At 25.5% G+C, this 15957-nt stretch overlaps 1 long non-coding RNA gene across 1 annotated transcript; it reads right to left on the bottom strand.

The window, feature by feature from the left end:
* Positions 1–10984: 10984 nt before the first annotated feature.
* LOC111619414 lies at positions 10985–12095 on the bottom strand. The gene is made up of 2 exons (XR_002755748.1): positions 11994–12095; positions 10985–11149 (listed from the first exon to the last, which is right to left on the bottom strand). It is a non-coding gene; the product is annotated as an uncharacterized LOC111619414 (long non-coding RNA).
* Positions 12096–15957: the final 3862 nt, after the last annotated feature.

The raw sequence follows: 15957 nt of genomic DNA, 5'->3' as shown, positions 1-15957 counted from the left end.
TTTTTACGACTGTTTAATATGCTAATGTCATCCATACTTATCTTTACACTTGTTTAAATTTAGTGAGCATTTAAGATAAAACATTGAGAGCTATTTTAATCATTTATAAATAAATAAATAAACATATATATATACATACACATATATATTTTTTTTNTTTGTTTTTTTTGACTTTCTCAAAAAGTAAATGATCAAACAGTTGTCACGAACTTTCTGTATGGTCGGTAGACCAAGAAATTTGCAATAATTTAGTGTACAGTTACTCACAATAACTACTACATATAATAGTTATTTATATACTAAACATACCATAAATTTAATTGATATATTTGGTTTCTACACGTTTAAAACATAATAAATATGCGGAATAAAGCGCATATTTATGAGCTCATTAAATAATAAAACGCATAGTCTAATAGTGAAGTCGGTTCGTGAAACACTTTAATTATTTATAAAATAATTGCACGAACATTGTAGCGAGAAAGAGAAGTGTTTACAGTCAAAAGTCAGCAAAAGTCACTAAATAATAATCGTCAGATGGTCTATAATTATGCCCTTGTCAATTTTCTGCACCATTGCTCCAAAAAGTCAACCTATAGTTTGTGGCAATCAAAATAATTGCATCGATAAGCTAAGGGAGGGTGGACAAAAAACAATGCTTCATTGTTTAGCTTGAACAGAAATTAAAAAAAAAACGATACGGTACGTAACACCAGGTGTTATTTGATCGTTACACAACGGATTATCATCATAAAAAAACTATCTCCCTATGGAAATCATGGGAAGAAGTGAGGAGGATTAATTTGTAATTTCTTCTCATATGGTTCATAGCTAATTGTTTAGCTTGATTAGCGAGTTACAGTTCGAAAATTTACACATTTTAACGTGTAAAATATTCATAAAAAATAGAATTAAAGATGTAAATTGAATTTATGGATATGAATTGAAAATTAAATTTAAAAATTGTCAATAAAATTATCTAAAAATGATAGTTTAATGCGTAGATAAAATTTGAACTGATAGATATTAGAAAAGTAAGATTTGTAAGTAAAATTATTCAAAATAAATGTTTTAAAAAATTATAACGAAAAAAATAATTCAAAAGTTTATAAATTAATAATTGAATTTAGAACTTAAAAACCTTAAAAATATCAATAGGAAATTTGTAACTTATAATTATAAGTATCATTTAATTGACTGGATATCAGGAAGTAATTATATGCCATTTGAAAATATTTAGACATTGGGCGCGTGGATATATCAAATTGTTAGACAAAAAAGACGTGGTCTAATCATTATTTATAAACAATTTGAGGCAAACTTTTTCCATCTTATGGGACGTTGAAAGCTAAGTGATGTTAGAGCTTTAAAAGACTTTTTATCTTCCTGCAGCAACTCACTTGGCCTATAGGTATTAGTTATCAACCTTGACCATTATTTACGACATCCAGAAAGGGACTTTATCGATTTTTAGAGGCCGATCGATCGTCGATATTCGCTATTAAATGTGCTGAAGAAGTTGCCATGTTTAGACAACGATATATATATAAAAGACCTAAGTTAGGCCACCCACATCTAGCTGCGGTAGAGCAAAACACACCGCCTGTTGTCCAATCCTGAAGCCTTTAGACCACACAAGCCGCAGGGGTGTTGATGGGTCAAAGAGATCTCTGATAAGAAAGGTGTTAGAATCGATGAGTTTTCCTCTTTTTTCTAACTTGGAGTTGTTTATGTTGAGATATTATCATCATTTTTTGAACGCTTATTAGCACTCAATTGCATACTTATAACACATAATTTCTTCGATTTACTGACGTATTATTATATATTTTCATAAATGTGACGTCTCTATAACTTATATTAAGCTATATTTTAACATTTAATGTGTTAAATTGTCCTGTTTAAGCTCAGGAATAACATATAAAGCATACTGTTCCATTAACGCCTAATGTCCCATTTGCCTAAAGGATATTATTGTCCTAAATGAAGTAATAAGTTTTCAACATAACACATTGCTGAAATATAATTACAACGACTATGATTAACGTTTTCTATGTTTATTTTTCTTATCCTAAAATTTGACGTCATTTAAAAAGATAACAAATTAGCTTCGATGTGAAAAATGATCTTTCTCCATTCACACGAGTTTCGAAATTAATCTTTTAATATTTTCTATAGACGTATAATTAATTTATAGACATGTTTACATATCATAATCTCTTAAACAATAATAATAATTAAAGATGATGATGGTGACAGATGGAAAAAGATACTCGAAATCACTCGCAATAGATATGACCTTAAATTTCTAATGATGATAATCGAATCTGATATTAAAAAAAAACATCTAAATTATGAATGAAATATGTCAGATAAATTATCAATTCTTCAATTTAATTGATTAAAACGTTTCAATGCTTCATAATTATGTGTAATATAAGCAGTTTATCTCCTCTTTTTAACACCAATTCATCAATTTATATCGGTTCCGTGCATCAGAAATTAAAATTTTGACAGAAAAATTGATGTTTTTAATCGAAATTAAACGTATATCTTAATTACTGAAAATTAAAGTTAATTCTTTACTTACTTAATTAATTTTGTATATTTATAGGGCGTCGTAATGAATAATTGTGTGTATAAGTGTAGGGTCAAAGGTTAAGTATACTCCGAAGACATTTTACACAAGATATGGAGTTATATCGGTTTTAGATTTTAAAATAGATTCAAAAGTGTGATGAAAAAGTTAAATTGCGATTAGCAACTGGTGAAGAAAATTGTTATATTAAAGAAAAGAAAACAAGGAAAAAGATGCCGGTTGCAATTTACCTACATGCGGCTTGTAACCTGTCATCCCTACTGTAGATATATACTGTCTGTAGTTTGTACTTTTACCGACAGTCACTTATAACTATAAGGTGCATGCCCAACCGAAGAGGTAGTCCCAATAATGAGACAGTTCAGTAACCTCCGGCACTCTACTACGGAAATTGTCAGAGTAAATGCAGACGTATAATTGTCGTTAAATTCGTCTGTGTACTGTCGGGACCACACCTAGAAAGTCTTTCTAAAAATAGGCATATCGATGTACAGAAGTAAGCCTTTAGGCATTTAGCCTTAAGCTAGTTTTTGTATTTATCGACAACCATCATTTTCTTGAAAGTTTGAATGGACATTTTTTGAAAAATTCTATAAAATACGACTTTCTTTTGTAAAAAATATAAATTATATATTATATTTTAAGACATTTTTATATTTTTTCCAAGAAATATTAAGATTTTTTTCAAGATAAATTGCTTAAATGCATATAAATTTTGAGTAGTATCTTAAGATTTGAGTAAAGATTATATCGATAAATTAAAAATTAAATTTTTATGCTTTTTAATTAATTTAAAATTTATAAACCCATTCTCTATATATGCTTTTATGTAAAAATTCTTATAAAGTAAGGCTAATTTGTGAGTGTGTAATAATACAATTCTATATAATCTAAAAATCTAAACGTTATTTTTCTAGAAGAATCTTTATTCCTTTAAACTGTGATAGAATTATGAGAACTTTAAACGTAGACCTACATCAAATAACCTACATCGAGGCGTTTCTGCTGCGATCAATCATCGACGAAATGCTACTACGATTAATCCAAAACAGTTCCATTTTTTTTTGTTTTTTTTTTTTTGTTTTTTTTTACTTTCTCAAAAAGTAAATGATCAAACAGTTGTCACGAACTTTCTGTATGGTCGGTAGACCAAGAAATTTGCAATAATTTAGTGTACACTCAAACCTCCCATCATCTGTGCCACATGATATAAAACAGTGTCACCTCATCTAATTAACCAGGTGATTCATTTGCACGGTGTCTCGCTCATTGATTGTCGCCATTTGCTCATAAAAGATTATCACGATCATCTATAACGGTTCTGCATCAATTCGATTGTTATATATGGCCCATAGGCCTTAAATTTCATTCAAATCTGTCGATAAGTTAATCTCGCTTAATAGAAAATAGCAAATAGAAACCATACTTTTTTTTTATAATTTCTTCAAAAAAGTAGGTTTTTTTGGAAAAATTTTCCTCCAAATTTTCAAGGAAACAGTTGAAATTAAACAGAATCAACAGAATTTGTGCATTTCATGCCCTTTTCAGTCCATTTCTAGCACAATGAGACTGAAAGATTCGTATTGTTTCATGTAAATTTTTACTTTTATCTCACAATATTTTTAAGACAAAACTTGTCTATAGGATGTATTTACGCTTATTTTATGCCAATAAATTGTAAATTTTATTCATAATTTTAATTATGAACTCCTAAAAGTCAAATATTTCGAGCTTAAATTCGTTTCATTATTGTGAGAAATTGTACATTTTATTGTAAACAATAGTTACTTTACGATCTATGACATTAAAAAAACGAACGTTTCCCGTTAAATTTGTTGTAGGAAGCGGTTTACAACATAGCAGAAGAGAGAATAACAGACGGTAAAACGTCTGTAAACAGTCTTGCTTTAACGACTATCTTAAAACCTGATAGCTCGTTGACGTGTTTGCAAGAAGACACTCAGGTCAAGTTTGACTCCCTTGGGGCAGAGAAATTAAGAAACATGACCCCAGAATTAACATAGTTTTGCTTGATAACAAATGTAAGAAAGAAGAAAAAAAACAGCCTATAGGCTATATTAATTCAATGCTTTATTATAAAGTTAAAAATCAATACAGAAAATTAACGGTTTGGAAGATTATGTTAATCAGCGAAGTGCATCTCGTTATGCCCACTTAACTAGGCATAAATTATTATGTTTTTTAATTTGAATTTTAAGAATTATTATACAGTTTGAATGCATAAATAATTTAAGCATAATTAGTTTAAAATTCAAGCTTTCAAGACTGTAAAAAGCTTAAGGAAATGTAAAGAAATTCGTGTAAACTAAGGCCTTACATCGTTTAAAAATACAGTGTTAATTTAGAAAATTCAGACAACTTCACGAACTAAGTTTAAGGTTTTTAAATAAGGCCAAGGCCTCATTTATTTATATTTTAAGAATGTAATTTATGAAAAATCTTTGAAAATATTTACATACTTTAAAGGTAAACTATGAAGTTTTAAGGTTAGGAAATGTATTTTTTTTTTGTTTCTTTTTTAAAAAGGGAAATAGCTTTATTCTGTTACATTACTTACGTTTGAAGTAATTCACGTCTTCATTACTAACACCTTAATGTCAGCAGTAAATATAAAATAAAGTCAGAAAGTAGAAAAAATAGCCCAATTTCCTACAACTCACCTGTCGACTTGAGGCAGTTAAGCAGCGGCAAATGTCCTGATAATTACAGAGCTGCGGTGTCATCTGTGCTGATTGAAACTAAATACATGTCGAAGTGTTGCAGTTAGTAGTTTCAAATGCTTGTAGCATAGCTTCGGGCGACAATCGGGGGTGTAGTTAACGCAGTTTTTCCCGCGTAAAATTATACCGTAGCTCAGTAAAGTTACCGACTTCTGTAGAAAATTCATGTTTGTTTTCTCCATTTCTTTTTAACTTTTGCTCGGGAGATTAGCTTTTTTTATGTATATATTTACCTTAATTGTATTGATTGAAATCGTAAAAAAATATCACAATTTTTGTCATTTTTTCCCCTTAAAAATCCTTATAGAAAAATGTGAAGGAATTGCTTCAGAAAATGATAAATTTTAACTTTGGAGGCCTCTTGGGTGGGATCTCTACACACTTACTTGGAATTGAAAATAAATGTAAAATCTCTGTTCTTCCTTCAAGGACTCATTTTTTTTTTTTAGAAGTATTAAAAAATCTCGAGGTTAGTTTTAGATTTAATTTACATAGTTATAGCTTGCTCTATTGAACGTAATAAACTTTAAAATAATTATGAACAAAAGAGAAAATAGTTTTTGAGACTGCAAAAAAGTTATAAAAGCCTTAATAAAGGAGTTATATATTCAAACATTCAATAACTTACTTATCACAATCATGAATCATGTTTAAATAAATAATCATTTTATAGACATATAAAATAGTTTTATAGTATTTCAACAGAGAAAGAGGAGGATCCAATTGTGTATTAAAATAATATACAGCCTAATTTATATATTTAGATCTACGTTTACACATTAATAACGTTTGCACTTCAGTGACGCCGCTGCATGCAAAAAATTTCGACTTCATTGTTGTCAAATGTATAGAAGTCTTTGTTCAATATAATTTGCTTTGGGAAGAGGCAAGACTGAAATTATAATCTGTGCACATAAAATCGTAGGCCATTCACTTTGCTTACTAACTTTATGTACGTTAAATATTGTATAAGCAAAATGTTTCCATTCTTTTCTTAGGAGTCACAAGCATGTCTCTGTTGTGAAAACAGATGGTTCCTTGACTTATTCTGTGAGAAACTTTTGTCCATTTGAAATTGTCATTGTGTGAGGTCGGCAATACAAAGATAAAATACTGAGAAATTAACTGGAAGATATAAAAAAAAATGTATTTCTATTGTCTTGTTTTGGACTTTTCCAACTTGTTATTATGCTTGGGGAATCTTGTTAGGTTAGATATTAATGATCTATTTTGTTTATATTTTAAATAAAATTTTTAAAAAATCAATTAGACATTATTTAATATGATATGTAATTCTATTCTCTTGCTTAATTGTACTTTTTATTAGATGAAAAACAAATCGAATAGTAGTAAACTTTAGTATTTTGCTTGAGATATGTTCAATTTGTTTAAACTTCTGACATTTTTACAAGGAATAATTAATTCTAAGCTATAGTTTTTCATTAAAAAGTTTAGCAAGTTTTAAATATTTTATAACTTATTATGTCTTTAAAAATGGTTTCATCCGTTTATTTTCTCCTGGAAGTGAAAGTAAGAAATATTTTTATTCATTTAGATTGTTATTTTAACAAACTAATAATTATTTAATTTAGTTTAATAAAATAATAATTAATTCAAATTTTTAAAAGATTTATATCATTTTACAGTTTCTTAAGTTAGAGAATTAATATCAAAGAATTTTTGATAGTAATTATGTTATATATGGTAAAGTGCCTATCAAATGTATGTTAACCATCAGAAATATAGCATATTTTCATAATTTATTAGTAAAATTCTTTTATATTTTGCATATTTATTTATTAAGATTTTTATTTTGATTTTTAATAACCTACTAACAAAGAAATTATTAAAAAAAAAAAAAAACAATTATTTACTTTATATTTTTAAAAATCTAGTAATAAAATATTTCTTAATATTTTAATACATATTTTAATTTTGTAACAGTTTATAAAATAATCATAAATAAGTTTATTAAATAATTGTAAAAGTTAATTCTCATAATTATTCTTCTCTTAAATTGATTATCTTTATATAAATAATTTTAAAATTTTAAATTAGTTTTTAATACATATTTAATTTATAATTAAAAATAAATAAATTATATTGCCTATTTTTTCCTGTTTTTTTTATTTATTATATTTTTTATACTTAAACTGTTACATTGTACACCGTTTAAGATAGGCGACGCTTATCTATTTTTATAATTGAAAATATTTGACAGATTATAAAATTGATAAAATATAAAGTATGTTTTCACATCACGTATTGATGACAGGAAGCTTTTCTATCACGAAAATGTGTGACGTCACGAAAGGAGAAGAAGAAAAGCGTTAGATTGGTTAGGACCATGCAAGAGGACACATCACGATATCCAGCAATAGATAGCATCTCGACATCTTCTTGATAGATGACTTGAAAATGACGTAATTAAATACAGGTATCACTGTCACGCTCTTTTCTGCTTCTTTACAAAAAAAAAAGACAAGAAAAAAAATTTTTTTGGTACATCCTTGGTCACGTGATTGAATTTTCACTTCAAAATGAAACAGTTTTAATAACAGTTAGATTGAGTTTCGCTAAAATAATTGACAGAGTGATTAATCATGTCGACCTTTTTTTCTTTTTTTAATTTAGAAATAAGATTAAAAAAATAATCAGGAAATATCTTAAAATATATATTATGAAAATAAACATTGGCAAAGTGTTTATTTTTATAAAAAAATCGTTTTTCTTTTCTTTTTTTTAGATGAATTGGATTTTTTAAACGGTTTTTCCGTCAAGTTTGTACGGAAGGAAAACAATTTACATTCGTTTTTTATTTAACAATATCTTAAACCTTTATATATTAATTTTTAAAAGAAATTTATTTATTAGTAATATTTTATATAACATATATAATTATAAATTTGTTTTAGATAACAAAAAAATAAAAAAAAGAGAAAGGATTTGAACAGAATTCATTCTTCAATCCTCTTGAGGGATGCTTTTTTCTAAAGATGTTAAACTCGATTTCTTTCTACTGAAGAATGAAAGAACTTGTATAAGAAAAGAAGGTGTCGCAGTTTTAAAAACTATACGTCAGCATTTAAAAAGTATGAGAAATGATAAGCACTGAAAGAAACAATTATTGTACCACCTGTATGACGTCATTGTGTCTCCAGGGGTGCAGCACCGACGAGTAACAAACCCATCCCTAGAACGAAGGTGGGAAGTAGGCAATTAAAGTGCCATTATGGAGGTTATCATCGATCTTAATTCTAATTCTCAAACTTGGGAATCCGATACAATCATTTATCAAGTAATGTGTGATGGCTTGATTACCCACTGCTCTTTTAATCATACTAACCAGACATCGTTCTTTCTTTCATTTCATAAATGCCTTACACAATATGAGGCTTTATTTTTTTTATTTTATTTTTTTGGGGTACCATTCTGATTAATACTTTCTTAAAAATTATACTTAAACAGATATTATCTAATTTTTTATATATATAGGCTATATATACACTTGCATAATGCATCGTAGAATCTTTTGCATTACTAAGTCATTATCTGTAATTTAATCTATGGAAAATTTTAATATTTATATCGATATATATTTTGAGGTTATCCTTTTTGAAATTTAATGTTTGCGCCTTGCAGGAATAATGTAGTTTATGTTCTTTTTAAGATTTTTTCCTTTTTTTTTTTTNTTAATAACCTACTAACAAAGAAATTATAAAAAAAAAAAAAAACAATTATTTACTTTATATTTTTAAAAATCTAGTAATAAAATATTTCTTAATATTTTAATACATATTTTAATTTTGTAACAGTTTATAAAATAATCATAAATAAGTTTATTAAATAATTGTAAAAGTTAATTCTCATAATTATTCTTCTCTTAAATTGATTATCTTTATATAAATAATTTTAAAATTTTAAATTAGTTTTTAATACATATTTAATTTATAATTAAAAATAAATAAATTATATTGCCTATTTTTTCCTGTTTTTTTTATTTATTATATTTTTTATACTTAAACTGTTACATTGTACACCGTTTAAGATAGGCGACGCTTATCTATTTTTATAATTGAAAATATTTGACAGATTATAAAATTGATAAAATATAAAGTATGTTTTCACATCACGTATTGATGACAGGAAGCTTTTCTATCACGAAAATGTGTGACGTCACGAAAGGAGAAGAAGAAAAGCGTTAGATTGGTTAGGACCATGCAAGAGGACACATCACGATATCCAGCAATAGATAGCATCTCGACATCTTCTTGATAGATGACTTGAAAATGACGTAATTAAATACAGGTATCACTGTCACGCTCTTTTCTGCTTCTTTACAAAAAAAAAAGACAAGAAAAAAAATTTTTTTGGTACATCCTTGGTCACGTGATTGAATTTTCACTTCAAAATGAAACAGTTTTAATAACAGTTAGATTGAGTTTCGCTAAAATAATTGACAGAGTGATTAATCATGTCGACCTTTTTTTCTTTTTTTAATTTAGAAATAAGATTAAAAAAATAATCAGGAAATATCTTAAAATATATATTATGAAAATAAACATTGGCAAAGTGTTTATTTTTATAAAAAAATCGTTTTTCTTTTCTTTTTTTTAGATGAATTGGATTTTTTAAACGGTTTTTCCGTCAAGTTTGTACGGAAGGAAAACAATTTACATTCGTTTTTTATTTAACAATATCTTAAACCTTTATATATTAATTTTTAAAAGAAATTTATTTATTAGTAATATTTTATATAACATATATAATTATAAATTTGTTTTAGATAACAAAAAAATAAAAAAAAGAGAAAGGATTTGAACAGAATTCATTCTTCAATCCTCTTGAGGGATGCTTTTTTCTAAAGATGTTAAACTCGATTTCTTTCTACTGAAGAATGAAAGAACTTGTATAAGAAAAGAAGGTGTCGCAGTTTTAAAAACTATACGTCAGCATTTAAAAAGTATGAGAAATGATAAGCACTGAAAGAAACAATTATTGTACCACCTGTATGACGTCATTGTGTCTCCAGGGGTGCAGCACCGACGAGTAACAAACCCATCCCTAGAACGAAGGTGGGAAGTAGGCAATTAAAGTGCCATTATGGAGGTTATCATCGATCTTAATTCTAATTCTCAAACTTGGGAATCCGATACAATCATTTATCAAGTAATGTGTGATGGCTTGATTACCCACTGCTCTTTTAATCATACTAACCAGACATCGTTCTTTCTTTCATTTCATAAATGCCTTACACAATATGAGGCTTTATTTTTTTTATTTTATTTTTTTGGGGTACCATTCTGATTAATACTTTCTTAAAAATTATACTTAAACAGATATTATCTAATTTTTTATATATATAGGCTATATATACACTTGCATAATGCATCGTAGAATCTTTTGCATTACTAAGTCATTATCTGTAATTTAATCTATGGAAAATTTTAATATTTATATCGATATATATTTTGAGGTTATCCTTTTTGAAATTTAATGTTTGCGCCTTGCAGGAATAATGTAGTTTATGTTCTTTTTAAGATTTTTTCCTTTTTTTTTTTTTGTTTTGTAATTTATAGAACGACTCGTTATCTGATTGAAATTTAGCTAGAAAACTGTTTAGTAAATTTATGAAAATCTCAAATTTTTTTTATCTATATTTAATGATTTATTTTCTTTTAGATAGATGTTCTCGTGTTCTCTTCCTCATCTTTCGTGTTCATCTTAAATAAGGAAAATTGAAACCACTCGATCAAACTTTTTCTTTTTTTTTTCAGATATTCTGCATACATATTTACTTTGATTAGAACTATAAATATAAAATGGAATTAATATAATATATATATATATAATTGAATTGTATTTTACAGTTTGATCTAGTCTATACTTGATCTGCAACTCGAAGAGGCAATTTTATCACAAAAAATCAATCATATAATAAGCTTTTTTGAATAATAAACAACTTATATAACATGTATCTACATTTTACAAACATCATTGTTTACTGTCTAGAAATTTTCCCCTGAATGAAAAAATCCCCTGTTTTTAATGATATAAATTATCATTAAAAACAGGGGATTTCTTCATTTACGATACAGATCTACAGTCTGTAATAAATACATAAAGCAAATGAATAGCTGATTTTTATAGTAAATAAATAATATTTAAAGTATATAAACAATATATGCTTTTTTTCACCAAAAGGAACAAAGAAATTAATTAAACCAAACTTATTTTTTTGATGAAATGGCAAATTCTATAATCACTAAATCAGTAATAATACACTCTTAATCTGGATAACTTAATTGGATAATTTGAATATAATTAATTTAATTCACGTTTTTTTTAAAAAAAAAAGGTTTAAAATTTGTTAATTAGGTATACAAATTCTTATATAACATATTCCATTATTTAAATGTTACAGATCAGCATTTATTACATTAACAGAATGCTCTCTGTGACGTCAAAATTTAATTAATTTCTAACGACAATTAATGAATGTTCAATTGTCTAAGATACGCCAAATATTATTATTTGTTTAGAGTTTGGCATATGGTATAACATTATTTAAAATAGTAATAATAATGACTGTTATTTTGAGCTTAAAATCTATACATAATAAAGAAAAAAAGTATAAATATTAGTCACAAAACCTGAGTAGAGAGCAGATGTGATTGATAAATCGTTATTTTACTGTCATTAGGAAGATTAAAAAAATATATTAAAGTAAATTTCTTTTATCTTTATATCTTATTTTAAAATTTCTTTTATTTTAAAACTTAATGTTATTGTTTTTCAGAGCAGCCATTTAACAATTTAGTTTTATATGCATTAATTTTTAATGAATAGTTTATATAAATTATAAAATTTCAATATTAAAATAATAATATGCAATAATAATGATTTATAAAAATTTTAATTATCTGCATTTATTATTGAAAAGTTAATTATTAAAGTTATTATTTATTAAGTTATTTTTTTTAAAATCACTATGAACTTATATTTATTTCGATTGACAGATTTTATATAGAAGGAATTAAAAAATTCTATTCTCAGAATTTAATATACATATTTTAATTAAAATTACCAATTTTTATTAGTATTTCAATATAGTTCAATAGAAATGAAAGTTTTTATTAAAAAAAAATAACAGTTTATAATTAAAGGCATACAGGTACTTATAAATTAGTTTAATGTATTTATGAACTTGCAAAAATAAAGTTCATAAATACATTAAACTAATTTATAAGTATGCCTTTATAAACTGTATAGGCCTACAGATAATATATTGTTTAAAAAATAGAATATATTTTTCTACTAGAGAAAAAATTTATTTGTATTCTTCTAATATAGCGGATCTACATTATTATATATATTTATTATTAATAATTATGAATAAGTTCAAATCTAATAGAAGATAATCTCCCTCTTTCTCCTCTCAATTACTGTACTAATCACATATAGTGTATGATAAAAACATTCATTATTATTCATCATAAAAAAGTAATTTTAAATAAATCGAAGATGTTTATTTAATTTCTTAAAAGAGCATTTTTCCCCTTTTAATCTAATTTGTTGTACATCAGATAATCACAAAAAACCTTTTCGAAAATGCGGTAAAATAATTAAAACCAAACTTATTAAAACATATAAATTTTATAATACGTTTACTATGTAAATGTTTTTTAATCTATAATTATAATTAAAATAAAATTTTATTTAAAAATCATTTGATAACTTTCAATTTATCAACGGATTAATCTGCAAATACATTCAAATTTTATACAGGATGGAATTCATTTATTCTTCAAACACACCGCGAATTAAATTCACTCTTATAAGAATAAAAAAAAATCAATAAGAAATACATAAATATATTTTATGTCTAATTGATTTTTAGTAGAAAATAAATTATTATTAATTACAAGCTTAGTAACAAGAAATTACAACATTGGCACTAACATCACTCTTATTTAAACACTTTAAATTAATATTCACATTCGTTATAATTACAACTTTAATATTTACAAGTGATTAAAATTGAAAGCAATTAAAGTTTTTTTTAATGTACTTTACACTTAAATACATCCTTTCAGACGTTGGTTATTTTATATCTTATCCATATTGTTCCACTACTGAATCCCAAGGAGAGGTCCACTTACCTTTGTAAATAGATAAATAAATAATCAAACAAGTATAGGAAAAAGGTTTGAATGTGACAAATTCACTTATACATATGTATATCCGATATCTAAAAGTTTACGCTTTATCTATAGTGCTAGTGGCCATATCTACAGTGATACCAGGGGTGAATTTAAATTTTGACGTTCCTTAACATCGATTCTAGTTACGCTACTAAATCTGAATTATTAATAAATAATAATGAATTACTATTTCCATAAATTTATATAGTTATGTGCAATGCTTCGTAATATTTGACCATAAACATTTTCTCTAAACAGTAACAACCATTTACAACGCATACAAAACATCTACATTCATAGTAAGATTAAAATCTTGATCTACAGAATAAAACAAGTTGTGAAAGCTTGTAAAAAATTCCTAAATTCAGTTGAGATTTTGCAAAATTATAGCTTAGCTAAGCTTAAAATTGATTAAAACTATAATTCCGTACAGTTATTGATTCACAATGAGTGAGCTTGTATCTTATTGTCGTAGGAAAAAATTTTTGAAATGCGAACGACAATAAAGCTATAAATAATAATTAACAACTGATAATATAAAAGAATTGTAAATAGGATAAGTGAGATTGAATTCCGGATTCCCTAGATGATAAACAGTAATTTTAAACATTCCGTGCTAGCTACGTATGCATGGTAAAATGGAGATTAACTAAACGATCCACATGCTTCATTTCTCTCGTTAAAACTCATTCCGTTGATATAATTCTAGAATCTCACTTAAAATGAACGATTCGAGAGCAGTTTATGATTTAAACAAATCTATTTTTTAAACATAATTTACTTATTAGATATTATAATTTGATTTCGATTCTGAACATGAAAATTCTTAATACTTTAAATGACATAATACAGGCCTAAAATATTAACAATTTTTAAAGTAAATGCCTATTTGAAATTTAAACTTCCATTTACATAAATTTTAATATGAGTATTATAGAAACGAAACAGGAAAAATATATATATAGGCCTATATATATAATCTTTCCGAAAAAATAAAAAGGTAGTGTTTTTTTTATGAAAAAATAAATTTATATTCTTGTGACGTGTTTAAAGGTATTTTATAAAGCTTTACTTTAATGGTACTGTACATAGTTAGCTAGCTTTAAAACATATAATTTTCCTATATTTTTTAAAGAAAAAATTAGTTATAGGTCTACTAAATTAGCCTACATAATTTTAGAATAACCGCCCTAAAAATTAGTCTTTATTATATAAATCTATAGTTTATAAATAGTTTTTACACAATTGCAGTTTAAAAACGTGTATAAAAATTTTATATTTCGTATTATCTAAATTAGTTTAAAACTCTAATCTAATGAATTTTAATATAATTTAATTGCTTTTAATAACGAAAAAAGTTAGTTAATTACACTTATAATAATCTGTAGGAAACAATATCTTTTAGCTTTAGATAAAGAATAAATAATGTATTAACTACTATCATTACTAAACCCATAGGCAGATATATTATAAATTCTCATAATTTAGCATTAATATAAAGTAATTTCAAAGAAAAAAAAAATATTAAATTTATGTTTAAATAAACCTGTATACGGTTTTTAAACATCAATGAAGTTGGATGTAAATACATATATTTACAGCATTATTATAAATTATTTTTAAAACTTAATACATAATGTTAAAATGGCATGAAAATTTTAAAAGTAGACTCGTGTTTCTAGTAAAAGAATATCAAAAAGTATAAATAAAACACCTTATTACAAAAAAAAACCACTCAAAGTCTAGTAACCTTTATCATATAAAATAAATACTTAGTTAATCTTGTAATATATATATTTTTATTGTAATAGATATGTCTAAATTATAAAAATATAAACGTTTTAAGATCTAGAATATAAAGTTTGATAACCTTTTTTTTCTGTATTCCTGTCATGAAAACATGAATTTGATTCATCCTCGAAGGGTAGATCCTTGTCTTTATTGCGTATTAAGATGGTGGGAGGTTATATTTTAAGATCTGGAGATACTCAACTTAAGATATATAGTTCATTTTTATAAATTTATGTATATGATTCTTTTACATGATTTACGGTTTAATTTATAAAAAAGAAGGAATTTTTCTTATATAAAAGAAAGTTATTTTTGATACGATAAGTAACAAATTTATATAAAAAAATGAAGAAGACAAAAATGTTGGTATGTTGAATAATTTTTTAGACTAACTTATGATGTTTCGAGTAAAAGTATGCTACTGTATAAACGAGTAACATAATAATACCTCATTATTTTCTTATTTTTTTTTAATATAAAACATTCAAAGATGATACTGAAGATTATGCAAATTTAAATGTCTCTTCTCTACTTAGTAAGATGACATATCGTGTTGAGCATATGAAAGATTTTTGTACGTAGGTGTTATCTTTATTCAACTACAAGCAATTAATTGAAGGTG

This window comes from Centruroides sculpturatus, unplaced genomic scaffold (assembly GCF_000671375.1).
Source record: "Centruroides sculpturatus isolate CEXI.00-Female unplaced genomic scaffold, Cexi_2.0 scaffold266, whole genome shotgun sequence".
NCBI lineage: Eukaryota > Metazoa > Arthropoda > Arachnida > Scorpiones > Buthidae > Centruroides > Centruroides sculpturatus.
This window is presented reverse-complemented; position numbering and strand designations above follow the sequence as displayed.